At 37.3% G+C, this 25,254-nt stretch overlaps 2 protein-coding genes across 2 annotated transcripts in view; one reads left to right on the top strand and one right to left on the bottom strand.

Moving 5' to 3' along the window:
• The window catches only part of CMSS1 (cms1 ribosomal small subunit homolog), a 238,089-nt gene that overhangs the window by 181,155 nt on the left and 31,680 nt on the right, over positions 1 to 25,254 (bottom strand). The window lies entirely within an intron of this gene.
• FILIP1L (filamin A interacting protein 1 like) overlaps positions 21,478 to 25,254 on the top strand; it is a 31,800-nt gene continuing 28,023 nt past the window's right edge. Inside the window, exon 1 of the mRNA XM_031051242.2 lies at positions 21,478 to 21,606. The gene's annotated coding sequence lies outside the window, so the exon portion shown is untranslated. The remainder of the gene's footprint in view (positions 21,607 to 25,254) is intronic.

Raw genomic sequence — 25,254 nt, forward strand, 5'->3', positions numbered from 1 at the left:
ATTTCTGCAGCCGTTATGCCAAAACACTTATTTTCGGTTGCAGCCCAAAATGAATCCTAACCTGCAACTTCTCTTCAAATAATGCTTCAATTTCTCCGGTCTTATACAATCTTATACATACTTCACATGTAACAAATTTTGTCCTCCTAGCACTCTCGTTCCCCTCTGCTTTCAACTGTAAATTACATTTAGAAACAAAACATAAACTTTGCTCCATGTTTAACACTAAAGCCATGATTCAGCTTATAGATAAAGACGTCTAAAGTACATGAGGTTGTATCATGCCTCTGTTGTGAGCCAGGCACCCAAGCTCCCAGGGCTGTCCATTGAAATGTTCTCATGACAGTTCCACTCCAGTGACTGTTTAAAATCCCACTCCAGAAGTGGTAACTTATAGGTAAGTCAGCTAGGGTCACTCCTTTCTGCAACCTCTCTTTGAATAGGCAGTTTGGCTGTTTACTACATTTTTAAAGCAACCGTTCACAGCATGGTTTCCTGCACTTCTCCTTCATATGCTGCTACAGAACACTGAATCTGACTCAGATTAACCATTTCATATTTATTGCATCTGCCCATTCAGATTTCTCACCATTCTACTGTTTATCCAATCAGACTTCGAACTTCAGTTAAGGGAAACAACTTTTTGAAAGAAAGTTAATTTAGCAAGAGACAGAAAAAAAAAGTTAACACCAAAATCCAAGAAATAACTGGAAATTACAGATTTTATAGAAGCCCAGTAACTTCTACATTGCACTCTGGATTTGGAGCAAGTGGAACAGAATTAGTAGATATGCAATGTATGGTAGAATGCATCAGTTCTCAGCAGGATACACTTGGTAGTAAAAGACAAAATGTTTAGGAAAATGGTGCTAAACCTGCAAGGTTAAAAATAGAAAAGTGAGAGAGAGATAAAAAACTCTTACTGATGTCTTTTCCTTCTATTCAAGCTGGGACATCCCTATTTATCAGCAAAGGAAAAGAAAAATACATAATGACATTCATGGGAAGGGGAAAAAAAATGCAATTACTATTTGGTTTCTAACTGTCTGGCTAAATTTAGTTACAAAACATATTTACCTAAAGAACCTGAGCTTTGTTTGAATGTTTACTTCATAAAGCCAGCTGAGAAGCTAGCAGAATAAACTGTGTATTATCATTGTCAGTGTAAATTACAGATTTTGTTTGCCATAGAAATCAGATGCTGGCCAAGAGCCAAAGGAAAGTGAATAATTTAAAACACTGTATCAGTTACATTCTGAGAGAGTTTGTTTAGTGTTTAATAAGCTCTCCAGGGATGGAGAAATTACTAAAGCACATTGTCGTGACATGAGCTAAAATGGTCCTCTCTCATCACAACATTTTTGGGAATTTGACATAAATGCATTAGACAAAGATAGGTCTGTACATATACATACACATGCATAAATACATGCTCGTATTTTTGCACCTAAGTATATTGAGACATTTTATTTGACAGGTTGCACATCTGATGCTCTTTATTGCATTCCATCTCTGAATTGAAATGTGCATGTTCTTTAAAATTTCTATATGCATTTATACATTCATTTATATATCCACTCATCCATCTACACCCTCTGCAGTGGCTCTTGTTTTATATATTAAGAGAGGACACAATCAAATGTATCATGTGCAGTGCATCATAAATGGAGAGTGAAGGCTGTCCAGGAACTGTTCTTTAGTGTATCTCACATTATAAAGAAAGAGAGCCTCTATTAACATAAAAACATGGTAACTCCAAAACTAAAATTATATCAAAAAGCTTGATGTTTCTTTCCTTGGTAAACAGGTTATGACATTCGCTTTTACCAGAGTTAGCCTTGTTCAACCTGGAGAAGGCTCATAAAGAAGTTATGGCAGCCTTCCGGTACCCAAAGGGGTCAACAAAAAGAGGGACTTTTTATCAGGGCATGTAGTAATAGGACAAGGGAGAATGACTCTAAACTGACAGAGATTTAGATTAGGTGTTAGGAAGAAATTCTTCACTTTGAGGGTAGTGAAGCACTGCAACACATTGCCCAGAGAAGCTGTGGCTGCCCCATCCCTGGAAGTGTTAAAGGCCAGACTGGATGGGGCTTTAAGCAGTCTGTGGCAAGGCAGTTGGAACTAGATGATAAAGTCCCTTCCAACCCAAACCATTCTATGATTCATTCTATGATTCTATGAAGTTTCTGAGCCCAAAAGTTCAGGAAATTCTGCTGAGCCTTTAGATGCAAAACAAAGACACTGAAATTAGAATCACAGAATGGTCCTATGGTGCTGCTGCACATGGAATGGTCCCTGACGCTGCTAGGCACCATTCCAGAATGTGTTCCACCAGCTTTGGTATCTGTACCACGTGCTGCTTATCACTCACATGAAGAATACAAGAAAGTTTGACCTGTAGTTTCTCATTGAAAACATAATTTAGGAATCTGTTATGTGATTTTTGCCATTTTTCTTCTTTTTCAATCAAACTAGATTTGATTTGGCTAAGCTTTATCCTAAGCTTTTTTGTTCTGTGTCACTTTGATCCACTGCAGGTTACTGAAGTGAGTAAAAAAGTGAGGCACAGCTTGAATCCTGTACACTTTCACTGTCTGATAAACAGGAGTTCTTACCGCAAACATACAAAATAAAATGAAATAGAATTTCATCTCCAAGGTTATCAAACTAGAAAAGCTGCAGCCTCTAAAATATGAGTTGCACACAGCAATGTGTTGCATTTCTCCCTTAAAAACAAAAACTTTTTTCATACCTCCATTTTCTTTAGTAACATTCTGAAAAGACCAGAAAACCTCTACCTTCATAGAATCATAGAATAGTTAGGATTGGAAAGGACCTCAAGATCATCTAGTTCCAACCCCCCTGCCATGGGCAGGGACACCTCACACTAAACCATATCACCCAAGGCTTCATCCAACCTGGTCTTGAACACTGCCAGGGATGGAGCATTCACTACCTCCCTGGGCAACTTCAATTATCAAAAAAGTATTAGGAAATATTGAAGTGAATTTTACCAAACTTAGTTCAGGCAACTTTTTCATTCTCTGTTACCAACCAAGTCACTGTGAAATGGCAATGGCTGTTGTTAGTGCCCTAAATACATACGCAAATAAGAAAAAATTAAATTAGGATGTTTGGGATTCCTAGCAGGGGAATGGAGCAAAGGGAAAGCAGTTGGCAATGCCTGTTGGGTGTGTGTGTGTGTGTGTGTGTGTGTGCAGATCAACCAGAAATGTAAAATTCCTGACCTGCTAACCATGAGCTCAAAGGTTTTGATAGCTATTTATATTGTTGAAATATTTATTTCATTAGAATACATGTGAGCTATTTTTATATACTTTAATTTCTCCACACTAATTAGCTAACATCCTAGGAGTTTACATCTTCTTAAAACGTACAAACATTCTGCTTAAAAGGAAATGGTATAAAATAGCATCAGAAGACATTCTAGACTTTAAAAAAACTAATATTTACATAGGTTCTCTCCTTTAATCATGTTGCATCCTCCTCTTAGAATATTTACAAACTCCAAATTATCATTTGCAATAAAGCCCCAAAAGCATTAGACTTGTTGACTCTTTAGTTTATCCAGAGAGCTCTTCAGAGTATAAAATTCTGAATCATCTCTAGGCAAAATTTCAACAAAGACTCTATAACAGCATCAGCAATCCAGGCCAGGATGGAGAAGAAAACAAGAAAACTGATCCCCAAGACCCAGAGAAGAAACTCATCCCAACAGAGTGAACCAACACAACCTATATTAAATAATAATAATAATAAAAAATAAATATTAAATAATAATAATAAAAGCCTGAAGAAAAAAAAACCTTCCAATGACAACAGATGAAAGTGTAAGGCCAGGCTGGACAGGCTTTTGAGCAACCTGGTCTAGGGGGAAGTGTTCCTGCCCATGGCAAGGGTGCTGGAACTAGGGAATCTTTAAGGTCCCTTCCAACCCAAACCAGTTTGTGACACCATGAATTAAAGAATTTTGAATTTTGAGGGAGCTCAAATCTAACCCCTGTTACAAGTCTCACCCGAAAAAACATCCCATCTTCTGAGCATTAGAAAAGGCAAGCTGAACCCAAATGTTACTGTGATATCAAAACCAGTCAATTCATGACTCTCCTCAGAATAGCTCTCACCCTCTGCTGCACAGGTATGGCACACAGCAGGCAGGTTAGAACTGATTAATCATGCCACTGTTTTTAGAACCAGCTCCATTATTGGTGGTTTTCCTTACAATACATTAGAACTTCAGATATCTTCCTATATCCTGTAGAAAGATGCATCACACGAAAGTCAATGTTTTCTTATGGAAGGTAGGGACAGACAATGCATCCAGCTCAAATTCTGGGTGGTGAATTTAATGGGATTTCAGATCAGCAGGTCTGTAAGGGAAGGAGACAGCTACACTTTTGGAAAACACCCCAAATTCTAGTCCTGAGAAGCCGAAAACAGACCAGGATCAGAAAAGCTTTCTCCCAGTGCCCTGATGGCAAACCAGACAAATACAAGTTCAACACAGGAAGAAGACACTAATTTTGTCAACACCACTAGTTGAGACTACTAACAAAGTAGTCTACTGAAAACTGAGTATCAGACAGATCTTAAATCAGAGCATGGAAAATGAGTTCCTCCCCTTCCTCTCCTTCCACCACCTCCCCATTCAACTCTTATAACAAATACCCAAACTAGCTCCTGCATTAGTTCTGAGGAGTACACTCAGCCAGAATTTTCTCAAAAATTATGTATTCACGAACTTGAACATCAACATCACTCCATTGATACTTGAAAAGATTATCTACCTAAATTCTCTACAAAGTAGGCAGAAATTGGGCACATTTTCAGAAGTCACAGCTACACACCTTCACACTTCTTTCAAAGCTTCGAAAACATGTTTTAAGCAGCCAATAGCTCATAAAAAAATAGAGCAACTACTATAGGGCAACTACTTGCCAGGTCTGGTAAGAACAAGTTCCTAAAGCTCAGATGATCTAGGGAAGGGTAAGTCATTGTATTAGGAGAAGGTAAGACTCCTGGTGGCATGAAAGTAAAGATTTCAGCCTTCAGTCATGGAGGGATGGCAGCAGCCACTGGCTCTCATCCAGTATTCATTACTTCAGGGGACTGAAGTAACATGCGGCAGTAGAGTCACTGTTGGACATGTGAAAAGAAAGGGAAAAAAGGATGGGTTCACTTGTGCTGAAAAGGTTGCTGGCATTACATAAGAAATAAGGCATTACATAAGAAATAACAACCCATGCACATGTGTTCCGTCCAACAGGCAGCCTTGCATACATACGTTTGAAATTTGCTCTTCAGCAGGATGGCTGCCAGTCATGGCACACAGACATGCTGCAACCCTGTTGCTTAAAGAGGCTGCAGAAGCCATTTGGAGTTTCTCACACCATAAAAGTGTCACGTGTTGTGACTGCAGTTTCATGGTGGTGGAATACAAAGATGTATGAGCCATGCACTGACTCTACTCTGCCACATGACAGTGGCTATTAGCCAATATGTGTCAATGAACATACTGAGACAAAAAACTCCACCTCAAACAGGACACATCCTCACAGCATTTTATGCTGGTATGATGATGAACTCAAGGAAAAACTCCAATCACTGAAGAGTTTATGATATGAAATGTAGTTAGCTCCTTAACAGTTACTCACTCACAGAATTATTGAACAGTTAGGGTTGGAAAACACCTTAAGAAATTGGAACTCAAACAAAACAGCAGAAGGACCAAATTTCTTAAAAGCCACTCTACAAATCCGATTCATATTTAGGAGCTAGGGCTCCGCAATAAGGACGCAAGTCCTTGTCCTTTCTGACCTACATCACTCTAGTCCACACATAACTAGTTACAAGATTCTGTGCACAAAATGATTCCATCAAAGTCAACTTACTGGGAAAAAAACCTATGGGACAACTGAATGAGTTTACATGTTAGTAGAACAAGACATACAGAAGCTACCAAGTAGAGTATATTTAATAATTTTCTAGAAGCTTCTTTAAAAAGTCTCCTCTTTCCTCCAAAAAAGTCATACATTATTAATTTTTGTTGATATAAAACAAAAAGGGAGAACAGGTTTTCCACCACATATTTGTAAAAATGAAGAAAAAAAACCCCTAACTTACTCCACAGATTTCTACAAATTCCAGATGCATTTTCTTGGGTTTTGTTAACATGGGTGAAAATCAAAATAAAATAAATAGGTTTCCTTTTGAAACATTCATTTTTGTTCCTTTGGCTGACAGTATGTGTGATTTCATTTACTCTGGTGAAGAAACTAGCTCAGATTTCTCAAGTTTTCAGGGTGTTAGTTGTTAACACAGTACTAATTATGGAGGGCTTTAATACAAAAAAAAGCTAGAGCTGGCTTTTTATCTATTTTTAGAAGTTCAATACAGCATACTTTCCAAATTTAAGTAAGATTGTAAAAGCATCTGTCCTCCTTCTCCTGAAAATAAGCTACGTTTGCTGGCATAATATAACCAACTTATAAATTAGTTTTTCTTTATAATCTCACATAGGGTTTACCATCTCAAAATTAAATCACTAGACCATAAAATCCCAGAGCCAGAAAAGGTCAGAGAGAAGACTGAACAAAATTAAAATGTCATTTAGTCAATTTTCCTTTTCCATGCAAGGATTAAGATCCCTACAGAGTACAGGCCATAACATGACTGATCAGTTGCTGAGTTACAGTTCTCCAAGGGCCCCACCACTCTTTGGAAAAAAGGCCATACTTCTGAAAGCAAATGTGGTGGGAGATATTCTCACAGGTTTTGATAAATCATTTTTCAATAGAAAGAAAACCAACTGCTTTCCTCCTAAGCATTTTCTGAGAACATTATTCCCTGGATTTAACAATATTCAGCTGCAGGCCAGATAAGTTCCAGAACAGAAGCCCTGTAGGACCACATTCAATTCTGACCTTCCCAACACTCTCACTTGAAACTGATGATTTAACTGGAGGCACAAAATTAACTCGGGTAACAGAAAGAGGTACCTATGTTTTCCCACATCACAGTTTGCTTACAGTTGTGTTCACAGGGTGGAAATGCTTCTATGGCTACAGTTAGCAGGTTTCCTCAGCATGTACTTCGCACTGGAAACACTGTTTTGAATGATGCCTGTTTCCAGGACAGCTATTCTTTTCACCAAGCAGTAAATTTTAAATTGCATTAAGCCATAAACAGTCTTGATAAATTAACATGGTAAAAAAAACCCACAAAACTGATTATTAGAAAATAGGAGGCTTTCAGGTTTTCCTCTTTTAAAATGAAAATATGAATGAAGGCAAGTTTTTGGTTTTGCATCCCGTTTTCTCCCTCTATTCGCTGGCAGAAAGGCTCTGAACCTCTCACATCACCTTCCACTCCCTGAGAGAGCTCTCTGGACAGACATTATGAAGGAGCTACAAGATATGGGCTACATATAGAAAACCTGAATAAATGGAGCATACATTTTTGTCTTTAAATAAATCAGTCCCTCAGAAGTTAAGTGTACCAATTATGTGGCTAACATTAGGGCAACAAATTTTCCCTTGCCTTCCTATTGCCATATGCCTGTCATCTTTTTCCTACAGTTTCCACTCACTGTTTCAAACATATGTTGCCACTTACGTGCCAAGAAAGGAATCTCTGAATTACCCCCTTCATATATGATGAAATGGCAGACTGAATGGAGCCAGAGAGCACACCATTAGCAGTTATTCACACTTCTGTTTTCCCTTAACTTCCTCTTCTCCAAAGTTTATTCCTCCTATGCAAGGGGATGTAGAACTATAAAGCCATCCATGACTCATGCTGCAAAATATATAGCTGCAGCCATCTACCAGAGCATCATTTTTTTATTTTTTTAAAAGGCCACCTTAAATAAACTTTTTCTCCTTTCAGTTTCCAGATGGAGGATTCTTTTGTGAACTGCTTACCCAAGCATCAACACTGGTGATCCAACATTCTTTTCTTGTAAACTCACTGCTCAGTTTACCAGTGGTTTGCAGCCTCTCTCCCTGCAACTCTTGCTTCCCAGGGTCAGCCTAGGTGCACACATCACAGTTCCAGAGCAGCAGATCCCAAAAAGCATCTATAGTACTACCTGTGGTCTTATTTTTCTCCTCAAGACCATGAAAGACTAAGTCATGCACATAATTCTTCAAAGGATGGAGCAGGGTGGGGGAATAATATATCAGTAAAAGATGAATGGAGAGAAAAAACAGGATGCACAACCAACCAAAAAGCAGTTTGATGACTTAAATTCCCACAATGCCAGGGCATCCATGCTCCTGAGAGTGGTTCTTCCAGCACCCTGAAAAATACAGCTGAGTAAGAGCCCATGAGGAACCAGTACCTTGAGCACTCTAATAACTCAGTAGAAAAAAAAACTATCCACTGAAACTGATACCAGCAGCTACCTTTCAACCTTGCTAAAGTTAAACAGGAGTAACTGGAAGTTAGTGCATCAAGAAATATTTTTATTTTAAATTACGTTAAAAATAAGCCAGTGTTTCAAGAAAGAGTCAATGACAAACACAGTGCAAAAGTAGATGTGCTGGACAGTATCAAGAGAAGTTACCAAAAAAAAAAACCTTTTGTGAAATAAAAAGTATTACTAAACTGTGTTTCAATAAAGCTAATACCTTCACTATTTGCTTTTTGCATGCTCTTGCACTACTTATCAGCATCAAAATTGCCATGCGATAATACTGGACAGGGTTTTTACTTTCAGTTTGGGCTTTGGGAGGCACATTTTTGTTTGTTTCTTTTTAATATGAGGAGATACAGACACAGGTTTTCCAAGAAAAAAAAGTGGAACTGCATATTTAATGCCAGAAAATTACACAATTGGAGGCCAAAGAATTTGCTTTTGTCTCCATTTAAATTCTCAAAGAGCATAATGAAACCAATAAAATGCACAGCCTGAAACCTGGTATATTTTTCATTTTGTATAGTCACTGTTAGTTGCTTAAAGGCAGAAGTTTATGCTTAGAATGGAAACTATACAATGCGTCTTACTTTTACACCATGTTCTGTTACCTAGTGACTCTTCCTGGACATGCTTGGTTATTTTTCCCTAATTTTTAAATGCAACTGCCATCCTGGGGTATAATGTTTGTTACTTCCAACATGTCCTATGAAACCAACTGCAATTCATGCAGCATAACATTTTTCCCTAATTCTAGCACAGTGGCCTCAAAGTGACATGATGCATGCTGTTCTTATTCCTCTTTAGTGCCACAGATTTCTGTCTTAACTGGTATCAACCTCATCTTTTCTGGAAGTTAAAAAGCAATTAGTGTATTTCTTGACAAGCAGAAATATACTAGAGCATAGCTCAGACCCGCATATTTCTGCTGATTCAGCGCTGAAAAATGAAGAAATCCTCACCACTTCCATCACTAACATGAACAAAAAGGGCTCCACAACACAATGTTGTTTTTAAATTGTAACTTTCTTTAAAAACCATACAGGGAAAAGGAACAGTAAGCAGGGTAAAGCAGCAACTACTGGGACCCACCAAGTTTTAAATAACCCACTGTTAGTGAGGGGATGAAAAAGTTCTTGGGTTCTTTGCAGAAAAAGGAATATTCAGGCTTAAGCCAGAGAGGCCAAAAGACAGTAAAGTCATGTGCAAGCTCTGCTGCCAAGAGAGAGAAATCTCATGGGCTGATGTTTTTACTACCAACATTGGGGGGGGGGGAAGGGGAGAGAGAGGAGGGTGGAAAAAAAAAAAGGGTCACAGAGAGACTGAAGCAGAAAGATGCCTACATGAATAACCATTAGGGAGAAAATGTCACATATGTACACAAACTTTTTTAAGCAGAACTACTGATAAGTAAAGGTAAAGCAAGCTGGTATGATGCTGACCATCATCTATTGTCCATTCAGTGGTTAACAGTTGGAAGTTGCATTCGTTTATTTCAAAGATTTTAATATTAACTATATGAATTAAGCATACTGAATACCCATCTATAGCTGTCCTGTGGATAAATGACAAAAAAAAAAAGTCTAAGAACTATGCTGTCTGCTGCAAACGGATAAAAATACAACAAAGTTTTAAATAAGTCTTTGCTGTACATGCCTGCCTTCCCACTTGAGGATCTTCAGTATTATGCTCACTTACATCCCAGTTTCCTTGAAGTATCAAGATGACTATATTGAGACCAACACTTTCAAAATCAGTATCTAATTTTAAGAGAGCACTGACCACCTGGAACTGATCTGGAGAGGAACTGGGGGGTTCTGTGAAATGACTAAATCAAATTTATTTTATACACTGGGAGAGGTACATGAACAAAAAACTCACCAAAAGGTTCCCACTCTTCGCCAAATACATCTCAAAACCAGGCTCAATATTGATGACTCATACCTCAGTCCAGAAGCAGGGAAAGAGGGAATTGAGGAGCAAAATCCATGGCCTTGGATTCAAGTCAGTCTTTTCACTCAAATACACCTGGTCTAAAAGGTACATGTACCCAAAGACTGACCAGCACTTTTAATTTGAAGGCTTGTGCAAATTTACCTAAAGCCATGCATAAAAACTATGATGAGACAACACAGAAAATCACCTACAGATCACCATAATATAAAGCACAGACTTTTAAATGTTCGGGTTTTTGGTTTGGGTATTTTTTGCTTGCTTGTCTGCGGTTTGGTTTTGTTTGGTTTTTTGGTTTGGTTTGGTTTTCTTAATGTGGTCTCATTTCCCACAGAGTAGGGACTTGCCTATTTACTTTATTTAAGATGAGGTTTATGAAGTCCAGGTTCATTAAAACTAGACTGAGATCACACAAAATACCATGACAATCAATAAAAGACCAAACTTTGGTACCACTTTCACATAGCTTGAGAACTATAACTCTGCATTACACCTTCCACCAAAAAAAGGTCTTACTAAAACACAGATCAGTTCTGAACTGGGCTGATTAAAGTTGCCAGACAAATAAGAATAATTTTGCACATATGGTCCTTAACAAATGAGTAACTCTAAGAAATAGTAAAATTAGCTTAGAAATGCATATTTAATATTCCATAACAAAAAAAGGTTCTTTTCAGTAATTTTAAGAGGATCATTTCCCAATAAATTAAAACTATAGGAAAAGTGGAAATTAGTCTGCCTCCTTTGAATTCATTAACAACAAGAACTACACCACATGAAATTTCTGCAAATCAGTCTATAAACATAGCTGTAAATATCCTTTGGTTCTTTTTGTTTGTTCCAACTCAATTAAGTACATTTACAGTAAGAAGGTAAACACTTAAATTTAAAATCTTACTTTCTTCAGCTACACCCTTCCTAAGCAAATCCCATCCCCAATCCATTATTTCACTTCATAGTTGTTAATAGAATGGTTAGGAAATGGTTAATTTTGCACAATTACATCTTCCATACACAACTGCCATTTAGCATCCCACCCTAAGGGTAAAATCAACCAATAAAGATGTTGCTCTGATTACATAGTGCGGATATTCGATATCCCACTTGAGACCTCTTTGGGATGTAAAGATACCTATAGCATAGTGACTTTGCAAATAAGATGATGTAATGCTACTTTGTAAGTAACAAAACATCTGAGCATGTGCACTGTGAACCACGCAATTCAAAATCCTAAGTACATTTCAGTCTGAACTATTCAGTTGCTGGAGAGCTGTGTCTTCCTTTCTTGTTTGCGCTGCAGCTCTTACGAACTTTCTGACACCAAAAACAGAATCACAATTTTCTTCAGAACTAGTCACACAGAAAAACCCAGAACTTAATTCACCCTCATTTAAAGTTAACACATTCTCAAAAAAAAAAAAAATCTTCTCCCAACTTGTATTTATGAGTAAGAACACAAAAAATGTTTTCTGGATAACTTTAATCAATGCATATGCCCAAAAGGCAGCTGTCAAAAGAAGACATGCAAGATTTGTGCAATTCTTAAAAGTTATATGTGAAATCCAATCATATCAATGCACCTATAGCTTAAGAGTTATGAAGGTGTTTAACCTGAGATTGACATTCAAATGTCACAAGTGAACACATACCCAGCAAGTTCATCGTTCATCAGTGTAGAAACAGTTACAGCCTACACCTGTCATAACACCATGCACACACACACATAGTTTTTAAAAGACTGTCCCCTTATGCAGCTTTATATAAAGCAGTTTTCTTATCTCAGAGGTCAGTGAAGAAGTGTTTTCTAAAAGAGAAAAAAAAGGTTACTGAAAGTAAAATATTCAAATATTCACTGGAAGATTCACACAACGTAATAATAAAATTTTATTATCAACTCAAACTGCTGATGAGGTTACTATGAATAGTGAGAAAGACAAAACAATGTCAGGGTCAGAAGAATTAAGACAAACAAACAAATCAAGCCCAAAGCTCTACTAGAAAGCAAAGTGAACATTCTTCTCTATTGTGAAAGAGGTGACCATTTTCACTATCCTCAATACCATGCAATTGACAGCAGTAAACTGGCCCTATTTGAAATAAAAGATTCCTACGATAAGTCCATGCAGAAATGCAAGACACTGACATTTTCCTTTGTAAACTCAGATTAATGCAAAGTAAAAAGCATGCATTTAAGACTCTGTGTGGACTACTTCCTGATTCCAGACCATCTCCCTTTTCCATTTACCTCCCCAGGGAATGACAATGCAACCATAAGCCTCCCTGCATTCCAGTACAAATGCTAAAAATGCCTTTTAATCATTGCTTCCCAGCCACTTCATCAGATATTGGTATCTTCACACAGTCCTCTCTCCACCTTCCAATAATTCTCTCATGGATTTTCTTCCTTTAACATGACAACAGCAAATGGGAACAACACCTGACAAATGTTACCCTCTTTCATTTCTTTTGGCTCCAAGATGCACTTAAAAAATCAGAGATGAGCACAGAACAGCAAAAGAACAGAAAAGGCTTGTTAATATCTAGTGAAGCAGTTAAAATAATAAAATTAAAAAAAAAAATAAACCAAAACATAACTGCACAGGGTGATTGATTTGGTCTCCCTGTTTCCTGCAGTTATGAAAATAACAAGTTATTTCACTTGCAAAAGGATCCACAAACATGATTTCCCCTCTTCCTTTTGTATTACTTAAGATAGTAATTTATTTCCTGAAGCCTGTAGGAATGCCAAAAATGGGCCACTTTCCTGTGTTTGAGAAATACCTAAAATAGAGGAGATGCTTCCAAGAAAGCATTTTCTGCAATACTAAGGCAAAATTAATGAGTCTAAGTTTGGTAAACAACCCGAATTCTCTGACATCAATCAATGTGAAACACATACTGGTATGGCATTTAAAGCTAAGGTACCATGAACAGCCCACAGTCACTTCTAAAGAAGAACTAGCTGGAAGAAATCAAAACCCTTTGGAACTATTGTCCGTAAGAGCTTCAGAAGTACCCACAATTTCTTTGTGTGCATTCGCATGTGCAAATTATACAGAGCAGTTCCCAAAAGGTCTGAAGGAATTTCAGAATTCAATCCCACTCAGGCCCTGCTCTCCTGAGCAAAGCCACTGATAAGGGTTTGCACAAGCTTCTGAGCCATGAGTGTTTCTGCTCCAGGGATATCTGTTCCTCATCAGAACTGCTTCAAGAACGCTAACCACCCATCACACTGGCCACTGAGCAAACTATACATAGCAACATCTTTTGGGCATGACTTGAACTGATGTAGATATACATGGATAGCTGACAAGTAAAGGATCCAAGACTCCACTGACATTCCCAAGCCCCAAGGTCAAAGGCATTTTGTAACTCCCAAATAAAGCGTTTATTCTTGTCAAGCCCTGCATAACCTTATGTCACTCTGGACACACCTTAGGCTTCTAGCAAAGTTAACTCCTATTCCAGTAGAGTTGGATCCATGTATACTCCTCAGCAGCAATATGAAAGAGGACTGTTTTGTTTTATGCGAGAATAGCCTTTGCTCATCTACTGTGGGGATTCTGAAACACAAGCAAATAAAATAAAAAAAGCTAAAAAAAATGCAAAGCACAAAAAAAAGAGAAAAAAAAGAAAAAAAACCCTAAAAAGATCACGTGTCCCAAACCCCAGCCACCTTAGAGTACTAAACGCCAACCTGAATCAAATTCTAAGAGGTCATGTACAACTGTGTCTTAACTTAACCAACACAATACACATTAAGGATTCAGCAAATACTTATTCTTTTGCAATTTCTAGTTCTAGGCCTCTCTTTATCGTACATGTAATCCATACACTTCTTTATGTATCACTTTAAAAGTTAAAGTAAGTAGTAAGTGTCACCTTCCACAAAAGGTTGCAAGTACTATCATAAGCACCATATTACAGGAACTAGAATTGCTTTTCTCCCTCTGCTGTTGCTACTGGCCAGTTATGCACAAATATTAACTTATACATACAGTTATGTATTTACTGTGGAGGGGAGAGGGAAGACACATGGCGAACAACCCAAAGATTAACAAATTTACCATACTTAAATCTTTGTTCTATACCATCACCTAAGAGTACAAAGGTCTATGACATTTTGTTGCACTATATTTGACAAGAAAAAGCTGCTAAATAACAAAGATATGCAAGAGAACAACCTGAAATTACATGCCCATTTAAGAAATTAGCTTGTTTATTTTTTTCCTGAGTAATAACATAGCCTGCTTACAAGTTAAATTATTAACAATTAGCAAATCCACCATAAGATTTCATAGTGGAAGACACTTCACTGCAAGATTTCTCTTATAAGAGACTGCATCACTACAAGAAAGAATCTAATACATGCCTACATTTAATCAATTCTACACAGTTCAGGATCATACACTTAATATACACACTTTTGTACAGACTGTAACTATCTTTTATCTAATTTATCTATGTAATATTAATCTTTGTATTATGAGCTTCTGAGCTCACTAGCCGCAGCAAACAGAAGCCAGAAACCATGCTCTGCCAGAATTCTCTAAACTATGTTACCACAGGGAAGCAACACTGAAAGGAACTGAAACTTTATCCTTACAACTAAAAATAGGTAACTGAACAAAACAGATCAAAAATACAGTATCCACCAACCAAAAAAAACCCCACAAAATTAAGCAGATCATAGAGCACTGAGGAAGGCTGCAGGGAAGAGTGTTTAACAGCATAAGATTTTTAGGTATAAAAAAGGAATTTGTCTTTTCTTTTGGTGCTGGAAGAGAATTTCCTTAAATCACTACTTTGTGCTTGAGTAGAATTCTCAAGCATGAAGCAACCTGCAGGTTATTCAAGCATTCATCTCCTGAAAGACTTTCTTAATAATAGTCCATCCTGCTGACATAGCATTCAGAGACATGAGATCAATAAGTGTCCCCAGATAATGACACAGCTCTAGCAGCGCTGAGTTTAAGACAACGGTTCTTAATGCTGATATGTCTCATGCAGGCTGCCACACACACAAAAAAAGCCAAATTAATACCCTTTTGTATTTGTTCCCCTTCCTCACTCAAGGGTTTTGTGAATTTTTTTTGTTGCAGACTCTGGAGCTATGCAGTGTCTGAGTCTGCTAAACACATTTCCCCAAGACCAAGAGAATTCTTGAACAGTACCTGCTGTGGGCAAGACTAACACAAAGAACTACATATGACTACACACTAGGAGATCATGAAATTCTGTAAATACTTTTCCAGACTAGAGAATTGAACCACACAACTTCCTCAAATTTTCAAACTATGAATCTATCAGATAGCTCAGCAATTCTGAATCCCAGAGGGATCAACGTTCTACAAGTTACATTACATCCCTAGGAACGCACAATCTAAAACAGCCTGTGTAGGATACATTCGTCTCTGCATTATTTCAGTTCAGATTCCTTGAACAAGTATCAAAATCAGCTATAATTTCAAGTACTGTGCTTTAAACAAGGACTAGTGTATGGCTACTGAAATTACAGAGAATAAGGAAAACTTTTCAAAATTTATTTTTACCAGGAATCCTAAGGTGGGGGGAGGGAAGGAGGAAGGGGGAGAGAGAGGGACATGATTTATCAAGGCAGAAAAAAACGTCTTTTAATATGCAGTTTCATCCAGAAACAAAGAAGTGTAAATGGGCCCTAGAGCATGTTTGTATTTTACTCAGCTATTGCAGGAAGCTCAATAAAAATACTTCCTCTTCTTACAAAGTTTGCCTTCCTTAGCATCCGCAGTCATTCTTCTACAACCTTACTGCCTTTCAGATAAGGTCTTTAACCACTATATTTTCACTGGGTTAATCTGTAGGAGGCAAGAGAAGCCTACTCAAGAGAATTATAACAATGAAACATAAGACTTGCAATACATTTTTTATCCTAGATTCTCTCTACTTAACCACTAAAAAGGAAAAGAAGTATGACAGCTTCATACTCCTGTATGTATAATATCAATGTCTCCAGCTAATCTTCTTAGTTTCTAAGCTACATTCAAGTCCACATTCACCTAAGTGTGTGCCTCACAAGCTTGTGCTTTCAAAGACCACAGCCTCAAGTAACTCCCATAAAACTTTTAACCTCTATGAAACACAATAAACGCTAAATCCCTTCTAACTGTGTGCTGGGCTTCACACTCCAAGGCACTGGTAGAACGTCATCACCCAGAAACAAGTGAAGAAACAACAGATGTGAAGGAAAAAGATGGTCAGTGATATGGAGGAACCAAAGGAACTTGCAGTAACTTGATCTACTTCTTCACCTCCATCTGCATCAAAGCTTTGAAAAAAACATCCTCCACTGACCCCAGGTTCAATACATGTCTATGCAAAAAGTTGAGTCAACTTCACTCAAACCTGTGTGCTGATTATTCAAACAAGAACTAAACTGCTCAGAAAGGGGTCTGATCACTTTGAACAAAATGACTGAATTCACAGCTTAGGTTAACACATACAAAAGATCTGAGACAGGAATTCATGTGGAGAAACTTGAAGCTCAAAATGTTTCTGTCAACACCATTGCCCTGAATTTCTACAAGAAGAACCCTGCTGTGACTGAATTTCAAAGGAGATGAATGAAGAAAAGTAGGCAACTAATTACACAGTGTTGCATATTTTTTCTGAGTGCTGATGACTACAGACTGACATTTAAAATGTGTTCTATTCCAAGCATGTTCAGAGACATGGAACTTAGTGTCTTCTGAAGTACCTCACCACAAGAGTCTTCATATGATTACAACTCAACTTGTGCTATTGCATTAATACTGAAATGGCTGTCATGCTTCCAGAAATAGCCTAACTAGACAGGCATACTGGGGAGGCAAGGAGTAATAAAAAACTCTCAGTGCTGTACACCACAAACAAAACAAACCTCTGAGCCCAAACTGCTTCATAAAATACAATACTGTGCACAGTTGTTCTGTGCAAAAGAAAAAATTCTTTTTCTTAAAAAATTATCTTGGTCAATATACAAGAGGAAGCCATCCCATGAGGAGATAAGGAGCACTTGCCAGTTCTCCTTAGGAGAGAAGTCATTAGTAGTCAAAAGGTGCAGTCATCAACTTCTTAAGGCAGTGCCCAACAAAAAGGGATCTAATTATACCTAATATTTGGCTAGGACTTTTATTTGTATCTGCCAAAACAAGGGAGAATAATGGAATCTACAAACAATAGGAGAGTTTGGGAATATACTTCTTCCGGCTGCCAAAAAAATTAAAAACACACAGTAATGAAGATATGAATTTCTTTCCGTCCACGGTCCATAGTAAAAGACACATGAATCTAAAGAATGTTATCTTTACAATTTTCCCCTGCTTCTCTCCCTTGCCTTCCACATGCAATTTATCAGTTGTCAGTGCATTTCAGACTGTCACTTAGCCATAATAACCTTTATATATCGCTTTGTAATATTCAGAAATGAATCTATGCATAAGGATATAAAACACTAAAATACTCTTTACTAATGAAATCTAAGAGACCATCAATCACAATGCTAGAAATAAGAAAGTCAAATTGGACAGATATGTTTTTCAGCATGCTATCAATCCAAGAAAATAATCTAAGAGTGAACCTTCTTCCACTGAGTTAATGTCAAAACTCCCACAGATTTCAGAGACAAGGCTGAGCACAGAGTGGAAAAAAAAAATCCTTGAAGTCACATGAGTTATTAAAACATTAAACATCAGATCCCATTTAGGCAAGTCATTAAAATTTAACTTGTCAATCTTGCACGTGTTTCAGTTCCCCAGAATTACCTGCAAAACTTTAGCAGATCAACTCCAAAAAAGCAAATGGTTTTAAGTAATGCAAACTGCTAACAAAAGCTTTGACAGTATTTGTACTTCTATAGATGTCTATTTTCAGGATATAAAAGTAACCTAACAATGCAGACACATAGAGAATCTGAAAAGTCTGAGATGTGACCAAGAGCCTGATTCAGCCAAGCATTTTAATATATCATTAAAATCAGGCTTATGCTGAAGTCCTTTCCTTTTTCAACAAAAATACACAAGAATATGATTTAAGTGCTTTGTTGAACTGAGGCCCAAGTTCCAATTTCCTTTATTTATCTTAGATACAAAATGGCTAAAGGAAGGGGTCAAATGCTGCAATAGATAGGTTATGGGTTTAAGGACACTTGCTGCTATGAATTGCCATGGGAAAAAAAAAAAAGAGTAGTTTAACAATGGAAGTAAAGGGAGGAATTCAGATAGTTTAAGATAAAGTCTAAAAAACAACAGCTTCAAAGTCTTTTAGGTTATTTGTCCTCTCTTTTCCCTGCCTGCTACATTCTTCCATCTTTCTAGCTTCTGTTTTTTTCAAAGCAAAACCTAGAGAGAATGTGGGCACAAATAACAATATGTAACAATAAGCAGAGACTAGACGAAAGCCACCACAAGCAGGCTGTAAGAAGCAGCCCTGCATTGTCAGGGATGCACCAAATGATCCAAAGTTCCTTCAGTTGTTACAATACTTGCAAATACACCAATGCTGAACAACTGTGTCTAGTAACTAAGGAAACTGAGCTGAATAAGACAGGCATATGTTCTTGCCCAAAGGCTTTTTTTTTTTAAGTGCGGGTTGCCAGTGCCAGGATTCCACCTACAGATACTGGAAGGCACTGTAAGAAAGCAGCAAAAGAAGGCTTCTCAGCAACGTGTTGCCTCAGATATAAATAGGCTTTTCATGCTATAGTAATCCAAAACTCGGAATTTCAATGATATAGTTCTTTAACAGAGCTTGGAATAGTACTGTAATGTCCTTTATTAAGTTGTGATAACACAAGAGAAGGAAGTCAGGCCATTACACACATAGCTGATGCTCTTTGATAAAGCTGTTTTGCAGAAGGTCACAGATGCATGCTTTTGTATCACAGAGGAGAATTAATTAAGAAACTAGAAGTTCATGCTTTGGCCATCCCCAGATATAAACATAGACTTATAAACTGGAGGATTTGCATTCCCTATTCCCAGCTCTAGCCTGCCCCCAGACTGCCAATAAACTTAGTGCTAGCACTATCCCAGCTGTGCTCCTGAGCAGAACTGGGCTGTAAGGATGGATTTTTGATTATCAGCTTTTGAGAAGTCCTCCTCTTCAAAGCTGTTTATGGTCTACAACAACTGTTTCATGTGGGTGGATAAAACTGCAGATTTTCATATTGAGACAGACTAGAAAGATAAGTTCTGAGCAGGTGAAGGGGAAGATGCAATAAAATACCCTATAGCTGCAAAGGGAACAAACTAAAATACAGAAACAGCCATTTTCATTGGAAGCATTTGTATGCTTGTACACACACACAAAAAGAAATGCATGAACATTCAATTCCCAGATACTTTTCACAGATCTACTTACCTGACTCCCCCCCCCCCCCCTTAAAATCTTAACTGGATACAACATCCTCCACAGCCTACTCTAAGATAGTATCTTTGCACCTCCAGTTTTCCTTTCTTCTAAAACAGAGTCCCAGCAGAAGGGTGAGTTTGTAGCTGAAGTCAACTTAATGTTGCCTTTACCAAGATTCACCCGAATGAACTTTTACGTAATTCAAATAATCTAGACTTGCATAATGCTTTTGAGAAAAACTATACAAAATGTTGGTTCCCCAAAACATAGGAAATAAAATATTATCCTGGTCTATCCATTGGTATATTCATATATTTTTTTCTGAAACCATTTTGGAAGGGTCAGGATACAGGTACTACACTACTAAAGAGATTTGGAAGTTTTGTAATCAAGCATCCAAATCTGAACTTCCTCAGAAACTTACAAGTGGGATCATGTGTACACACAAGTAGCACACTTCTGAGTACGTCTTTAACCAATTGCAGTGCAAAGGGCTGGCTGAAATTTTCCAACTAAAAAATAAGTATTTTTTTTCAGGCTCCATTCAAGGTAAATATGTGCAAGAAAGCTAAGAGATGTCTGTCTTTTCGACGAAAAGCAAACATTTTAGTCGTAATTTATCTTCATATCTATAGACAACATCCCCCAAATAAACTGGCCTATGTTAGAATTATATTCAAGTATACTAAAACACACAAAAAGGAGGCAATAGGCCAGCTTAAGCCATACCAAAGTTTACCTGAAGACTAAAATTCAAATGCTGCAAATAAATAAAATGTAGATGCACCTACTTTGACAGAGCTGCACAAAATAGTGTAGAATGCTTTTCAATTGTCTCATTAATTTAACCCTTAGTGGGATTTCAACATGTTCTGTGCCTATTTCAAGTATTTCTTCTTTGTGTTTTCAATGTTTATTCAGGGTGTACACTGAAGGACATGGAATATAAGAGATACATTTTCAGCTCTTCACTCTAAGCACTATTTTGGCTTCCTGCCTCTTTCCTAAATATTAAAACAAAAGACTCATTTCTTTAAGACCTTCTTACTAAAAATAGTTGGTGGGACTGCTTAATTGTGTTAGCTGAAGCACAAACATACAAAAAGGAAAGGGTTTTGTTGGAAAAACACTAAAGAGAAAAAAAAATAATCGGATTTCATCTGGCCTTCCCATCATCACTTCAGGGAATTGTTTTGTAGTTACATCATCAGGAAATAATATACTACCCTCTGAGGACCCCAACTCTTTACAGAAAGAAAAAAAAGAAGGCTCAAAGTTCATATCACCCTCAGAGGAGAACAGCTAAATTCACAGCTTTTGTCATATAAAATAAAAAAGTCAGAAAAAAAGCTCCCTTAGAAAACCTAATTACAGGAGATGACCTGGAATTTAATTTTTCCCTTCTCAAATTCTAGGCTGTGAGACTAAGTGGAAAACATGATAACTAAGCAGCTAACAACTTCTAACAACTTTATTATCAATAAAAGGAACTGCCCTAACCCAGACCTTCTGCACACTCTTCTTGGCCATGACCTTAGTAGACAAACGAAATATTTCACGCAGCCCTGAGCGTCAGCTGGAGCCAGGACACATTAATGAGCTTTTTAAGTTCTGGCTATCACTAAAGTACACCAGTCAGACCCGACGAGTCTGCACAACACGGAGCGCCTTATATGGCTAGGCAATGACGTAATGCTCCATAGGCTTGGGGCATGCAAAGAGCCTGTCTCTCATTGTTTAGTGGGACTGCTGGAATGCTCATAGCTCTGATGCTACAGCTCAACGCCTCGCTCACACCATGGAGCAACAGCTGACCCAGGATTTCTATAGTCCAGGAGCGCAAGGTAAGGGAGAGGGTGGGAAGCAAACTTCTTCTGGCAAGCACTGACGCTTCTTGCTTTTTCCTATCGAGATACTTCTTCTTTTAAAATGTCACTTCTGAAAAAAGGGGTGAGGACTGAGAAAGAATGAAATACCCCCAAAACAGCACCAGGAGATCTAGAAGATATCTGGTTACTCGGAAGTAGGATGACTATTTCAATCGGTAAAGCTGTATTTTAAACAATTTCTACAGAGCCAAAGGATGAGGAATTAGTGTTAAAGGAGGACGTAGTTATGAATTACACACACTTTCCAAAGGCTGGATAAAATCATGACTGCATTTAAAGCTGTGGAAAGAGTCCAACAGTATTGTAATATATTAGGTAGAGCTACTGCCTCTTTTTATGCTGCATTTATATGCATATGCTATATTTTAGTAGGCATGTAAGCACAGATGTCTCTAAGCATTTACTATACTTTTGAACAACTCTGACTACAGAGGGATGTATAAATTACACAAACATTACTCTGCAATAAGATTATGCTATGTCTGAAAGAAACAATCTTAACCAGTTTGATTACTAACAAACTTCAGCTCCTACACACTGCTTCCCTCTTCTGTGTCTTGTGTGCAAGTGTCAAACCACAAGAGGACAGAACTGTCATGATTTTGAGGGAAAAAAAAAAACAACTTTAAATCCTTGTCATCAAACAAACAAACAACAAGGCTTTCAAAAATCAGAAAACCCACTGGTCTCCTTGAGGCTTATTCTACAAGGTGCTGAACAGTATTGCAGTTACTGCAATACAGAGAAAACAGTTTTGACGAGGTACTAAGCAACTTGAAAGATTAGACCTTAGTGTGCTTATAATTCACATCTGTGTAGTATACAAAATTACACTGTGCTCTATGCTGATTAAGGACCAAACCCTGTCAAATCCCCATTTATAGGAACAACTGCAACTAAGTCAATTGTACTGTCCTACTTACAAATTAAAATTACTAAGAACCCTCTCCAGTCTTACATGCAACTGAAAATGTTAGAAAAGAGAGACTCCTTAAGACCTTTAAACTCAAATTCTTCTTAAAAGTAAACCATGGTTTTGTCGTAGGTTTTCATTTTCCTTAATGCAAAAATAAATCAGCATTAAATGTTAGGACACCAGAAAGAGTTTTTATTTTGTTTTCCTTCATTTGATGTTTTAAATCTCACAAATTGTTCAGGTATATATTTAGGAAAAAACAAAGCTGATACAATCACATGAACTGCTGTACTAGCAAGCATATATGGATTTAGAGACTGGGTCAAAATATCATGTGTGAACATTTTCATTACTTTTTAAAAAAAAACAACAAAATATTAAGTAGTTATTTTCCACATACTTCTAAAAATGTAAATATAGAGAGACACATTTAATTTCAAAGATAATTCAGGTAATTCTGTATTATTAACCTTGGCATTTAGGTAAAGGTCACATCTATGTTTCAAAGATAATCACTGCTGTTGCAAGCAAAGTTTACACCCCTGTTGATGCATTGAGTCTGCCTAGCTACAACCAGGGAAGAAGGCACAGAATATTATATTGAGAATGAAAAGAATGCTAACAACCAGAACAAATTTAAGTTTACTGTAGAAAACCAAAGCCTCAGATCAGTATCCTAAGTCCCTTATTATGTCTTTTGCTCATTCTTCTGTCATATCTGAAGACTTGCAAGCTATGTCCTAGCATACTTAGAACTCTTCACTGACAAATGATTACTTTGGTTTCTAAATATCCTATATCCAGTGGATTTAATGCTTAATAAATAGTCAAGTTATAAAGTGTAAGTTAGCTACATTATGAAAACATAGGTTATGAACTAAAGTAACATATTTTAAAGAATGTGTCTGAGTAGAAAGGATTAGCTGAAGTCAAAGGACTACAATAAGATTTAAAAAAATCATACAAATGCAACACATGCAATAAATATCAACACTTGATAAAGGCAGTAACTAGAAAAAGAAAAAAGGTTATACATAGGTAAGAAAATGTTTCAGCTCCTCTACATCCAACAAAGGAGGGTAACATGTATCATTAACTACTGCTTTAGCAATTTTCACAGTACCATCTGTGCTGTGAATGCTGCTAGCCCAATATGAAACATAACATATATCAAAAGCCATAAGAACTCTATTTGCCACAGTCCGTCCTTCCTAGATCAAAAGGGAAAATATTCCTCACTAATACCTACAGAACCAATTTTGCTCTCATTTGTACTAACTGGTAAAAGAAGTCCACAATAATTAAACTGAATTATAATGTCTCACTATTGTTGTATACCACCACCTCACCCCAGTATTACACTCTTTTATCCGATTTTTAATACATATTGAGAGTATCTAATTTCAAGCAATTAAAACATTACCTTGAATCACCTAACAGTAAAAGGAGGCAGCAAAGGAAAAGAAGTATCACATAATTCAGCCTTCAACAACTGTATTTCTTCACTTAAATTTCTTTTTCAGTAACTTTTAACAACATCCAATGTAAAGAGAAGGTGTTTTTAAGAGCAAGCATATCCTCCAGAAGCGAAAGTCAACTTCCTATCAAACTGCACTGACTCTCTGTTCCTTCCCCGCCATTTCCCTTCCCTCTACTGACAAACGTCATGTACTGCTAACAGCAGAATTTTTAGAGATTTGATCCAGAAGAACAAGGAATATAACTCACACTTATTTTATCTTCCCTGTCAATACTAGTAAAATCTAGTATTATTTACCTAATACTGTCATGAATTACCATGCTTGCCATTGTCGTAGGATGAACAAAATGAGCCTGTTTTAAATCCCAGTTTTCTCTCTGTGCCAGTTCTTAAAAGGCTGGTACATTTCCTCAGGAAAAATTGTTTACCAGGTATAGTTCGGTATGGGCAAGCGAGCAGCCATTGCTCCTCTAGACCTCTCCCACAAACAGCTTCTCATAAATCCTGGGTGTGGTTTTACCTTAATACAGTTCATTAAAGAAGCAATTAAAATATCTAAAACAGAGAATCCTAGGAAGTTTACAATGTAGGAAGACCTATCTTTAAAAAGCATCCTATAAATCTTAGGTTTGACTCGTTAATAGTTCCCATAGTCTGCTATCAAGTTGATCTGAACTTAGAAACTATGCCTTAGCAATAAAAATAATTTCCAATTGCTTAGGTTTGCATTTCTTATATTGAATGGTTCTGCCATGGTATCCTTGAGGTTCATGTTGAGCTTTTTTGAAGTGGGTGAAAGCTTGGTTAGTTCAGCCATTCACTAAACTCTATTATTCAGCTCCAAGACATAAGAGGCATTGATGAAAAATTCTAAATATAGTGCCCAGTCTTTTGATTTAAGTGAAGTAATGAACATGTTAAGTCTTAACACCTCTCAGTATGTTATGCCGATTTTGAGGTTTCCTGTGTTTTCTATCAGTGAGAGAGAAATCACTTTGATTGCATGTCCATGCGTTGTTTCTGGAAGGTCAGTAACAACACTCAGGCTGATGGACCAATGGAGCACACTCAGGCATTCACAGCTCACTTTCCTCCAGTGTTCACAAATTCAGGGAAAATATTTGAAAGTTTTCTGGGGCAGTCTGTAGCTTGCAGTTAAAAACAGTACAAAACCAGCCCCTCCCAATGCACTACCTCCACACCAGAA

Source organism: Melopsittacus undulatus, chromosome 2, assembly GCF_012275295.1.
Source record: "Melopsittacus undulatus isolate bMelUnd1 chromosome 2, bMelUnd1.mat.Z, whole genome shotgun sequence".
In the NCBI taxonomy this organism is placed as follows: Eukaryota; Metazoa; Chordata; class Aves; order Psittaciformes; family Psittaculidae; genus Melopsittacus; species Melopsittacus undulatus.